Source organism: Protopterus annectens, chromosome 7.part0, assembly GCF_019279795.1.
Source record: "Protopterus annectens isolate FY-2018-M chromosome 7.part0, PAN1.0, whole genome shotgun sequence".
NCBI lineage: Eukaryota > Metazoa > Chordata > Ceratodontiformes > Protopteridae > Protopterus > Protopterus annectens.
In genome coordinates, this window is record NC_056739.1 from 1,615,389,785 (window position 1) to 1,615,402,249 (window position 12,465).

The window sequence follows — 12,465 nt, forward strand, 5'->3', positions numbered from 1 at the left end:
TTACCCTTTAGACAGTCCATCACTTTGTTCCATAGCCAAAGTTTCCTGCTAACATTCTCAGTATATAAATATTCCATGAATCTCCCAGTTGTCTTATATATCCTTAGTTTTTCTTTCTCCTTCCTTAAACAAAGCCACGTAATATATAGCACTGACTTCATGCATTGACCTTATAAGTATGAAAAGGTCTAGTTTATAACCCCATTTCCAAGTTACTGTTTAGTTTAAAAAAAGAGCAGTTGTTCACTCTTTAGCATAATCTGAATGAGAAAAATAAATCTTTTCTTCATGGTCCTGAATGACCCTGGGACCAGTTCCTTTTCCCTTCAATACCTCTAAACTGATTCTATTTTTATATATTCTCTGAGATGTTTATTATTCTTATTTGTATTCTAAATTCTTTATCCATGCATTTTTCATTTTTTCCAAGCTTTTACAATGTATATTACTGCACTGTATGCTGCCCAATGTGCTGCATCAAGTAAGATACATTCAGCTAACAGCATATGCACCCTCAACCCTAATATGAATAAATGCCAGCAATTACATTTCCTCAAACTATAGAATATCAGATCAACTGCCTTGCATACATACATCTGCTATGGTAACACCTTTATATTTCCATAGTACGACAACAATACTGGATCTCCCTGATGTGCAGCATCCCCCAGTTTCGGTAAAGTTTTGGTGAAGATTTATTTTCTAGGTCATGAAGATGGTTTTCTGTAACTCTGGTGTTTATAGGATGACATGATCATAGGAGATCACTAGGCTATTGACCTGGAGGTCATTTTAAGCCTAGCCATTTTAACCCAATGTAATACCATAGAAGTACTAGACAATACCCAAGATTGTATTTAGTGATGACTGCCCATGTCCAGGAGGGTTGTGGGCACTATCCCCGGTAAGAATTTACAGTCCCCCATTAAACTGTCCAGGTTAATTTTGAACAGTGTCATAGAGGTGCTCTGTTTCACATGAATTGGGAGTGGCAGTGGATGGGGATAAATTTATCCTCTATTATTGGTTTCTTTGTTACTCCGAGATATCTCTAGAGCTGGCCAAAGTGAAATTCCATGAGTGTCATTTGGCCAAAGCAAACGACGCAAAGGAACACAATGATGACTGCTATTATTAAATAGGAAATCACTGTATTGTGATTTTTAAGTAAGTGTCAACAGTGATTCACTTCTTTTGGGGGCTTTCTCCCTTCTTCAGGTTGGTGCAGCTCTGGAATTGGTATATGTATATGTATCCATGTTATATATATTTATATATATATATATATATATATATATATATATATAAAACATATAACATATATACACACACACACACACACACACACACACATATGTGTATGTATGTGTATATATATATATATATATATATATATATATATATATACACACACACACACACACACACACACACACACACACACACACACACACACACACACACACACACAGACACACACAGTAGCCATTTAATTTCCTTAAAAATTTACTTATAAAATAAGTGCTTTACAGACTTGATCATGAGCTACTATGTGGCCAGAAGCTCCCACTGCAGACTCACCTTCACATTCCAGGAAGAAACCTAACAATCAGAAAGAAGACATCACTTTCTCTGCTTCTCTCTCAGGCTTAGAGTCAGACATCTTTACTGAGGCTGTTGACAAGCCCACAGACTATCTGATCCCTGGGTCTGTTCCCTGTCATGACCAGTTTGGAGATGAACATGGTGCATTCTTCTGGCATGACCCATCAGACCATCCAGAATGCCAATAAGGCTGCAAAGGGCAAAACCAGGCTTATGATCTTGGAGGGAACCTGACAGCACCCAAAGATACTGATTATTGAAGATGTCCCCAATTCCCTTATGGCTGTACATCCAGTGTCAGAGATTTCTTTTTTGAAAGACAAAATATATTTCATTTCCTGCTACACTTGTACCCAGAGATCTTCAACAGAATAGCAGGACTTTTCTCAGGGACTTTTTTAAAAGCCCTTATAGTTTTAAAGCCATCACAATTTTTTGCCTCCACACTCCACTTTCCTTCATGCCCTCAGTTATGCACTGCTTACTGTCGTGAGTGTGAATGAAAATACACCTTCTACTCACACTCAGCCCAGTAATAAATTTCTTTTGTGGACACCATCCAAAAGATGATTCAACATTGCATTGGGAGGGTAAATGACCATCCGAATCTCAGAAGAGGTACTACAGTTTTTTTGCACAGGGTGATTTCCAAGCCTTTGGCTGTTCCCTCCTATTTTAGAAACCTTGGGGGACTCATTAATTTCTGCTTTTGTAGCTCCAGAATTTCAGCCACCTGCATAAAAAAAAAAAAACACAACAGATACTATAAAGTCCCTGACAGTCACAAAATACCTATACAAATGCTTTATATCTGATCATGCAATTATTTCTACAGACTTGGACAGGTCATCTAAATTGTTTTCTACCCCACAATACAATACCTTCCCAAACAATAAAGATAGTAAGCAATGGGCAGGTACAGAAAGAAAGAATGAATGAATGAAAGAAAGTTTATACTTTAGCCGCTTTAGCTTTCTATGCTGTTACTTATCAAGCTCATATTATCAAGCTCCTGTTATCCATTTTTAATGATATGTGTAAGCATATTCCTAATTTCCCAGACAGTGACTCAAGTGCTACTCATCAAAATTTGATCACTTCTGCTTCATGGGTCACACATTACATAACTCCATTAAGTGTGCATGTGATGTTGAAGATACTTCATCCAGGGCAGCTGCCATTGGGTTGCTTCTGATAATTGTTTGTGGCTCATACTGCACTCACTACCTGAAAATGTAAAAGCCAAACTTTTAGATGCTTCTTTGGATAAGGACTACCTCTCTGGTCCTCCTTCTGCTGAGATATTTAGATTTGAGTAAAGAGGTAAAGTTATACAAGAGTTCAGCAACATTTTCCTTGTATCAATGTTTCAATAAAATTGCCCCTCTAAACCAGGTTTCTTCTATTACAAAAAGACAGCTGAAAGGCAACATATCCAGGACAAGCCCAAATCCAATTTTAAAGCAGACAAAGGATCTTTCTCACAGCTTTCTCCCAGCTTCTGACTACTACCTTCACCACCAGCCCTCACCCCATCAACATACTTTCCTCCAAACTTCCAAACACATTTTCAGTACAGAGTCCTGGGTTTTACAAATCATTCAAAAAGAATGCACCCTGCAGTGGAATTCCCTTCCTTCTCTGCATTTAATTTCATATTTACCTCCAAACAACAATTGTTTCCTTCAATCATTTCTGACCTTCTCGATCAGGGTGTAATAGACCACGTTCATCCCCAACAAAAAGGAAAGGGATTCTACTCCAGGTTTTAACTTGTTCTAAGAAAAGAAGGCACCTGAAAACCATTTCTGGATTTGTCAACCCTGAACACTTTTTTGAAGGTTACAAAATTCAACTTTTATACTCCAAAATATTTTCCCTCTCATCATAGCTCTCAACCTTCCATCTCCAAAATGAGGAACACTAGCCCTCATAATGTGGAACAAATGGACAAAATGTGGAACACATACTAATGGCTTACTAACAACTTCAACTAGGAAGGTCATAGGATGGTCAAAATATGCTAGTTTTACCTATGAAGAAGATCTTTTAATAAATTAATATGATTAATTTTTATTTACCATGGATTTCACTTAAAAAGTTCCTAACACTGAATGTGTGACAAACTCTTTCAATGTGGAACTTCAAGGAACTTTGAGGAACATGAACTTTTTAAGACCCCAAATGAGGTATGTTCCTTGTAATGAGGTACACTTGAGAGGTATGCCTCTCATTTTTTCCAAAACTGTTTTGGTTACCTTGGATCTCAAGGATGCTAAACTTCATATTGCTATTCATCCAACTTACAGGAAAATTTTAAGACAATCTTTCCTGGGATTTCATTTGCAGTTCACTGCTTTCTGTTTTAGTATTTCAGAGCATTCTGTATACTCCAAGGTATCTGCATATATGCCAGAAACAAAGAAGAAAATCCCCAAGGAATGAACTGTGCCTGCAAGCCAACAACAAATGTAACTGAAGAAAACAAGGCACAGAAACACGACTGGAAGCATAAAATGTTAAAAGTGTAATGAGGTAAGCCCTTTCACACCAAATACTACTGCTTTTTCAGACCATATAAAAAAACTACATCAGCAAACACTTTTAATATATTCACTCTACTTCAAAGCAGCCAATAAACATCAGAGAAGGGTAAAAACGTAGCTACAGCTTGTATCATTTAAAGAGACATTGTGCTTTCAGTGCAGGTTTTATAGAAACCCTGTCATTTAGGGGTCTATATTATAACATCGAAGTCTAAAAACTTTGAATGTTATAATATCGAACCCAGTAGAGTGAACGCTTGAAATAGCAAAGCTGCAGAACACCGAATACTTTCCTAGGGAAAGTATTGAGTGGGCCATTTCTGCAGCTTCGCTATTTCCTCAACTGTGGAGTGAAGGTTACGGCCCGGGTTAAGGTAAGTGTGTGACTGAAGGTGAGTGTGTGATTGGGCATGGGTTAGGTGAGTTAGGGTTATGGCGCAGGTCAGATAAATGTGCGATTGTGTGGACGTGAGGGTTAGGGTGGGGTAGGTGAGTTAGGGTTAGGGAGCGGGTAAGGTGAGTGTGCGATAGTTAGGGACCTTAGGGATAGGGCTGGGTTAAGGTAAGTGGATAGCTAGTGATGTATGTCTGGTTTAGTGTAGGGTTTTGTGAAGTGTATGTGTGTGGATTATTTATTTTGGTGTGCTTGAGTTGTGTGTATGTTTGTCGGAGCAGCGAGGTTTTTTTCCCTGGGAAAAAAATTTTCTATTCTGACTGTTCGGTTTTCTGGTGTTTTGATTGAATGGGTTCGATAGTATAACATTCTAAGTTTTTAGATTTCGATATTATAATATAGACACTTCATTTAGACCTGGGTATTGATCAGCTTGCCATAAAATAATCCAATGCAGTTCTCTGCTTTCAGTGAAATGTTTCACATCACCTCCACGTATATTTTTCAGAAATACTTTCAACAACTTGAAATCTAAAGCCATGTTCATTTTCATTCTGCATGCAGTGTCTGGCTAGTGCATTTTTGGTGTCATCATTCCTAATACAATACATATGCTCCCTGACTCATTCCATCAGTGACCTGTTAGTTTTTCCTACATAGAAACAGTGGCAAACTCTGCATGTCACCAGATAAATCAAATTCCTGGTTCGACAGTTAGCTTAACTTCAAATTTATACTCAAACTGGGTGACTGGAAGAATAAAACATGCTGATGTATTAACAAGTGTACAGAAATTGCATGTAAGGCATTGTTTAGTACCTGCCCAACCACCACCTAGTCTCTTATCTTTTTCTTTTGCATTTTTATAACAAAGCTGCATTTTAAGAGATTTCTTGTTCTTAAAAGCAAAATTTAGTCTGTGACCAACAACTTTTGAAATATCAGCTTGCCATAAAATAATCCAATGCAATTCTCTGCTTTCAGTGAAATGTTTCACATCACCTCCATGTATATTTTCAGAAATTTCCAGTTAGATCAGAACATTTTAGTAGACTACCTTTGCAGGTCCAGGACAGACCCTCACAGATGGATATTGCTCAGACAGATTTTCCTTCAGTTGGTTTGCCAATAGGGTGCACACAAGAGAGATCTTTTTGCCTTCTCTCTGAACAGTCATCTCAGGCTGTTTTCCAGGATTCTTTGCAAAGGATCCTGGAAAATTTATGTTTTTCATTCCCATGGAAAGAGAAATTCCTGTATGTCTTTCTCATTTCCTTTTATCCAAAAGGTCATCCTGAAGATTCAGAAGGACAATCCCAAAATTCTTTTGATGACTCCCTTTTGGACAAGGCCACATTGATTCTCCCTTCCTTTCCATTTCACCAGGGACCATCACTAAGTATTATCCCATGGGATGGACTTGCTCACACAGCAAAAGAGCTTTTAATTCCTTTCAAACACCTTTATTCAATAGACATCCTACGAGTAATAAATGATAGAAACCTGCAACTAGAAAATCATACATTTCAAAATGGTGCCTAAAGACAGGAGTAGATCCCTATCAAGCAATGGTATCTATTGTCCTCAAACATTTGTGTACGCTGCTCAATTCTGGCTTGTCTAGTACTTCTATTAAGGTAAATTTCCTAATCCGTGTCAACAAATCTACTATTGCATCCATCTCTTTCTTCACTTTTTGAAATTAAACAGTTCTTAAATGGCATTTTTGCACATCACATCCCCTAGAAAATATGTTCCTCCTTCCTTGGCCCTTTGACATTTTTGAACCTGTTTTTTCTGCAACTTTAAAATTCTGTACATGGGAAACAATTCTTGTAGCATTAACTTCTGCAAAGAGTGTTTCTGAAATGCAAGCCCTCACATCTATTCTACCTTTTCTGATTTTCACAAGGACAAGGTCTCCCATAGAATTAGCCCATCGTGTATGCCTAAGGTGATTCCTGAATGTCTCTGAGTTAGACCATTCACCTTCCTGAATGTTTCCAAGCCCTCAAAACAAAGGGGAAAGGATTCTTGATTTGCTAGATTTCCACAGATAACTAAAATTTTCTTGGATGAGATTAAACAAATTAGAAAATCAGATCACTTGTTTATTTCCTTTGAATGTGAAAAGCAAGGTCTTCCAGTATCCAAGTAGACTATTTCTAGAATGATTTTCCTTACTAATTCTTTTGATTATTCTTTCAATGAAAATTTCATCCAAAGGTACATTAGACCTCATTACCCAAAGAGTCGTGTCTTCTTTGTGTGTTTTTTTTAGAGGGCTTGATTCCAAATCTATCTTAGAATCAGCAACTTGGTCCTCCATTCACATGTTTACCAAGCCTTGTGAAACTGATGTCTTCCGTAGAGCCAGGACGGGATTCATGAATACTAAAAGGGCTGCTGGACTCCAGTTCTGTATCTCTTACCCCTTGCAATCTACTAAAGGGTTTGGAAATCATCTCAGTTTTCAGCAGTACTGCAACAGTGATCTAATGGAAAAATATAGTATAGTTGTGTAAGAATTTACCGTAACAGGAGATTTTTAAATAGATCACTGTTTCAGTATATGCACACTCCCACCATTGCTGTTATTTCCCTTATTTTCTCTTAGGCTGAGGCGGAATCCCTATTTGCTTATCCTTCCCCCTTTCCTTTTCACTTGAGTCTATCCTCTTTATAAAAAGCCTAATAGTTTATCTGGGGCAAGAACTTTTTGAGGATTTTTGTGTCCATACATTCTTTAAATACCAGCATATAGTCATTGTGACTAGGACTAAGGTCAGATGTGCAGCATATGAGGAAGAGATGCCTAAACTTAGATATACGGACTGGACATATGGTATCCTTGGCATGGCATGCCCCATCTGTCAGCATTGTTGTAACAGTGATCTATTCGAACATCTACTGTTTTGCTAAGTTTTAACAGAACTGTACTTCATATTTCATATGGCTCACAGATCTGTTTTGTAGATTATATTGTTGGCTTTGGTATTCATCTTCCCAAGTTTGTATTCCCAACCATAGGCTACCTTACCACCCCCCACACAGTCTTGTGGCTCTTCTTCACAGGAGGAAAGTTGTGTCCCTTTGAGACTGAGCCCCTCCACCAACAACCACCACCACAGCCTCAGAAAATGCATCTGCAAAAAAAACTTACAGTCACATTTTGCCTTTTCAAAAGAGTATCATGATGAAGAAGGCACCCACTCCCCTTCCTTCCCACAATGAGCCCAAATTTGGCAAAATTCTTTAAATTATGCAGTGGGGGATGGGTCTATTGAACATTTGTTCTCCTCTCAAAGTGGGCTTTGTAAAGCACCCCAAAAATGTACTGGGTGGCCTCTTCCTTGGCAGACATCCTTCAGGATGCCACTCTAACTGTGTAGGAGAATCCTAACATCACAATACCTGTAACTACTAAAGGAGACAGAATTTTGTAGCCTCTAAGACAGTATTCAGTTTGGGCAGAAAATCCCAAACACACTGTCACAGTTTCATCATCAGCGCTAGGGGGAAGCCTCGGCTGTCCATCCTCATGATAAAAATCTAAGGCCATGGATAGATTTGGAAAGCATGTTTTGCATTTGCTGCCTTGTTCCTGTGGTTACTAAATTATTTAGCAAACATGCTGTACTTTCAGAAGGGTACAAGTGAGTAACTGCAGTGTGTTGTGGAACAGTTGCCAGAAGGCTCATTGAAGGAGGTTCAGGGGACAGCCATGGGGGCATCCTTTGCCCCTATTTATGCTGATCTCTTTATGGCCTTTGTAGAAGAACAACTTATTTACGATAGTAGCTGTAATATATACTTAGAGGAAATTGACATATGGAGGCATTATCTCGACGATTGCTGGATGGTCTGGGGGGGCTGATACTGAATATCTACATGAGTTTGTAGAATACTTAAACAGTAATAAGTGGGAAATAGAATTTACAGTCAATTATGATGCTTAACAAATTACTTTCTTGGATGTCTTGGTCATTAGAAATACCAACAATACTTTAGATACTCAGGTTTGTACCCGCGGTCGTGGTGCTGCGGTAGCATTGTCGCCTCACAGTAAGACGCTGTCCGGTTTGATTCTCAGCTAGAGCATCTTCTGCATGGAGACATGCATGAATGGGCGTACCCTCTTGAAGGTTGTGCGTCAGGGCTGGTAACTCGGCACGTAAAACTCAACTACCAACCATTAGCAGACCGGAGTTCCGCTGTGTCGACCCCTAACCGGGAAAAGTCGAAAGACACAAACAAACTTTAGATACTCAGGTTTATCGTAAGTACCCACAATATAACTCCCTACTGCATACATCCAGTTTCCATATACCCAAATCTCAATTTCTTCACATGAAATGTATTTGTTCACAACCAGACAAATATGAGCACTTTAAGGAGGACTTGACCAGAAAGTTTAGAGACAGGGGCTATAAAATTGGTAACATCTTGACTGCCAGTAACTGGGTATCAACGCTAGACAGGAAAGATCTATTGCCCTACAAAAATAAAGAACAGGGTGGACATACGGATATTTGTCTTGTTACTACTTATGGGTGGAATATCAACATGTTATTAGACAGTGTCCAAAGGCATTGGAATATTCTTTTAGTTGATAGTAAGCTATCTGAGATTCTTAATGACATGTGTCTCTTTTCATTTCAGAAAGGGAAAACTCTGGGGTCCCACTTCAACCATTACAAACATGGCTTGAGACAAACACAGGACTCAAGTCAACGTACCTTGATAGGGATGTACTCATTGGGTGTGTGCCCTGTGGACACTGCATACATTGTCACAGGTTAGTTAAATCTAAGCAATCCACTAGCAGGAACACAGGCACAGTTTATGATATCAGATTCCTAGCTAACTGTGGAATGGATTGGGTGATTTTTCTTGCCACATGTACCTGCTCAGCCTTTTATATTGGGCAAACCTCTAGGCCATTGAGACTATGCATATCTGAACATTGTAGCGACATCAGATCCAAAAGATCAAGCAATGCTTTATATAAGCACTCATTGATACACAACAGTGCAAATTTTAGATTCACAATCATAGATAGGATTGTTGGGAATAGTGCAAAGCAAGCTGGATGGCACTCTGTATTAAATGCAAAAGAAAAAAAAGTGGATTATTAAGTTGGGTGGTTTATTCCCACCAGGTCAAAATGAGAATTTCTGAACAACCAATGAGATTCATTCTTGTTGATAGGTTATTGTATAAATGGACACAGAATTTCTATGGAATTTTGATCTACATGTTACAGTGATAAAGGCTATCTAAGTGTTTTTTCAGCCAAAACCGGTCTGACTGAGTTTCATTTATACATGCTTTAATAAAGCAAATGTTACAACACAGTCTGCTGGCCTTTGTTTTTGAGTTCAGAGAAATTTTTGCCAAGGGTTGTTTGAGCCGCTTTCTCACCCTTCCTCAGTTTCCAGCATCATGCTTGTGAGATGTCCTACCCTATTAAAAAGCACTGTCAAAGAAGTTGGTGAAGACGCTTCTTGACAAAAGAGCCATCCAAGAGGGCCTGCCATTTCAGAAGTGCTTTTGGACATAATCTCACATTCTTTTTGGTGCCCAGAAAAAAACAAGGACCACTATCTCATGCTTGATCTCAGTAGCCTAAATATATGTGTACCCACAGAAACCTATTAAGTAATTATGATGTAGTCTGCCTTTGTCCACATAAAGGTTTCTAAGGAGTCAAGGAGGTTTCTAAGATTCTGTAGTAGAGCCAGTAACTACCAGTTTTGGATATGATTGTTTGACTCTGTGCCTTTCCCCAGGGAGTTTGTCAAATGCATGTACATACTACAGACTATCTCTGGCTGCAGGGATCCAGGCTTTTGTTCTGACTGAATGACTGTCTCCTTGTAACTTTGACATAAATTATTCTCCAGAATAGGAAGTTTATGCTCAACCTGTTCTTCTTTGTCAGAGTTACATATATTTTTGTGAACTTTCATCTTCTCCTGGTTAAGGTGCTTGCCTTTATTGAGTGCTCCTTGGATACAAATGTTGGTCAAAGCTTTTTGTCTTGGGACAGACTTCTGCCCTTCTAGCAAGTATTGTGTGCCATGGAATCCACTCAAATAGTTTTTGAAGAATCATGCCATTAACCCCTTGGCTTGAAGGCAGTATTGAATTTCTTGGACCCTAACATCAGGCTCCATGGGAAAGCCTTCCATTAGACCATCAAAGTACAGTGACCTTATTCTCATTCTGATCACTAGTGCATTCTGCTGACATCTGGCCTAGTAGCTGGGTTCAGCAAACCTCTAGATATGGAGCCTTTTCATCTCTGTACTGCTCTGCTGACTTTTATCATGGATGCATTTGCTCCATGATGGTGGCGTATAAAGGAGCAGACAGCCCAGCGGAACTGGATGCCCAAGGAGTCTTTATTGCACATTACTGTCCTAGTGATAAGAAAACTGCTTCTGTCCAGGTTCTGGCCTTTTAAGATTCTTTTCCAAAGGAAGTCATTTCCATTAGGTCAGATACTATGGTTGTAGTCTGCTATAGAAACTAATGGGTAGAACTCATTCTTACAATGTCATGAGGCCATGAATGCATAACACTGCAGTTATTTCCCAGTACTTCCACATGACAATGCATATTCTAGTAGTGGAGGCTATTTTAGTGATGGAAAAAATAAGCTACAACATTTTTATGTCCTGTGAGAGGTTATTTCATCAAACAGTGGCTGATAAAATATTTATGCCTTTCTATTGTGTGGCCTGGTTGCCTGTAATTTATATTCTCCCTCCAATATCAAATGCCATAATCACTGACTCTGGCCCAGGAGGTCAGGAAAGGCATACTGTAGACCATTTTTGATAAAATGGCCTCCTTTATGCTTCTCATTATTGCTGATGGTTAAATCCATCCAGAAAGCCACATTATACATTTGTAAAGTAACTCTCATTGTTCCCTTTTAGCCCAGGCAGAACTGATTCCCTCTTCTTCAGTCTTACTTCCTCCACAAAACTCTGCAGCTATGGTCTTTCAGGATGATGCTGTCTCCCCCTTTCTGCAAGTCTCAGGTAGATTTTGATTCCTTCAATCTGTTTGGTCACTCCAGTTTCAGTAATAGCTACCTGACCAAGTTTCTCAAAGTGGTCACTATCACCCTCTGCCTAACAGCCTTCTTCTTCAAGACCATTTATTTTATCACGAGAAATGGATTATCTTTGCCATCCTGGTAAACCACAGGAATGTCAAGCATACTTCCTCACCCATTCCACTGTTCTTCAGTTATCTGTCAGAAATATTTGAAACTTGTTTGAGCTTTTCTTCTATCAATGCACATTTAGTAGTTATGTCTGACTTCCATTTGCATTAATTTTTATTTTTCCTAGCAACATTGAAAGTTTGCACACCTTTTCTTAGTATGACCTTTCAGGTCAAGGCTCGTATTAGGGACATTTTTTTCCTTGAGATATTTTCTTTAGGTTAAAAAGCTTAGTCTTTCAACCTCTGAGTCTGTAGCTTCATTCAGTTTGAAATTCTTATCCTGGAATGCCCACTATTCTAGTGGTAGTTATCTCTAATAAGAAAATCTCTGAGCTACTACTCAGATCTCTTTCTCTGAGAATTGTCCTTAACACTAGCCCATCATTTATGGATAAGTTTGCTAAAGAAATGAATTGAAATCAATCTATACATTTAACTATTTTCTGAGTGTTGTAATGATGGAGAATATTTTCTTCAGTGTATGGGTGTCCACAGAGGGTGCAGATTTTACATGGACTTAATCAAGGCAGTGAAATAAAAAAAACAATACACTCCTTGTGTCCTTGTGTCCTTTGTCAAACCGCACTAGTCAGTAAAGCTGTCAAGTACGCCCATACCAAATGGTTAGCCAACAGCATCACATTTTTTTATATAAAACATGGTAAGGCTCTACATCCA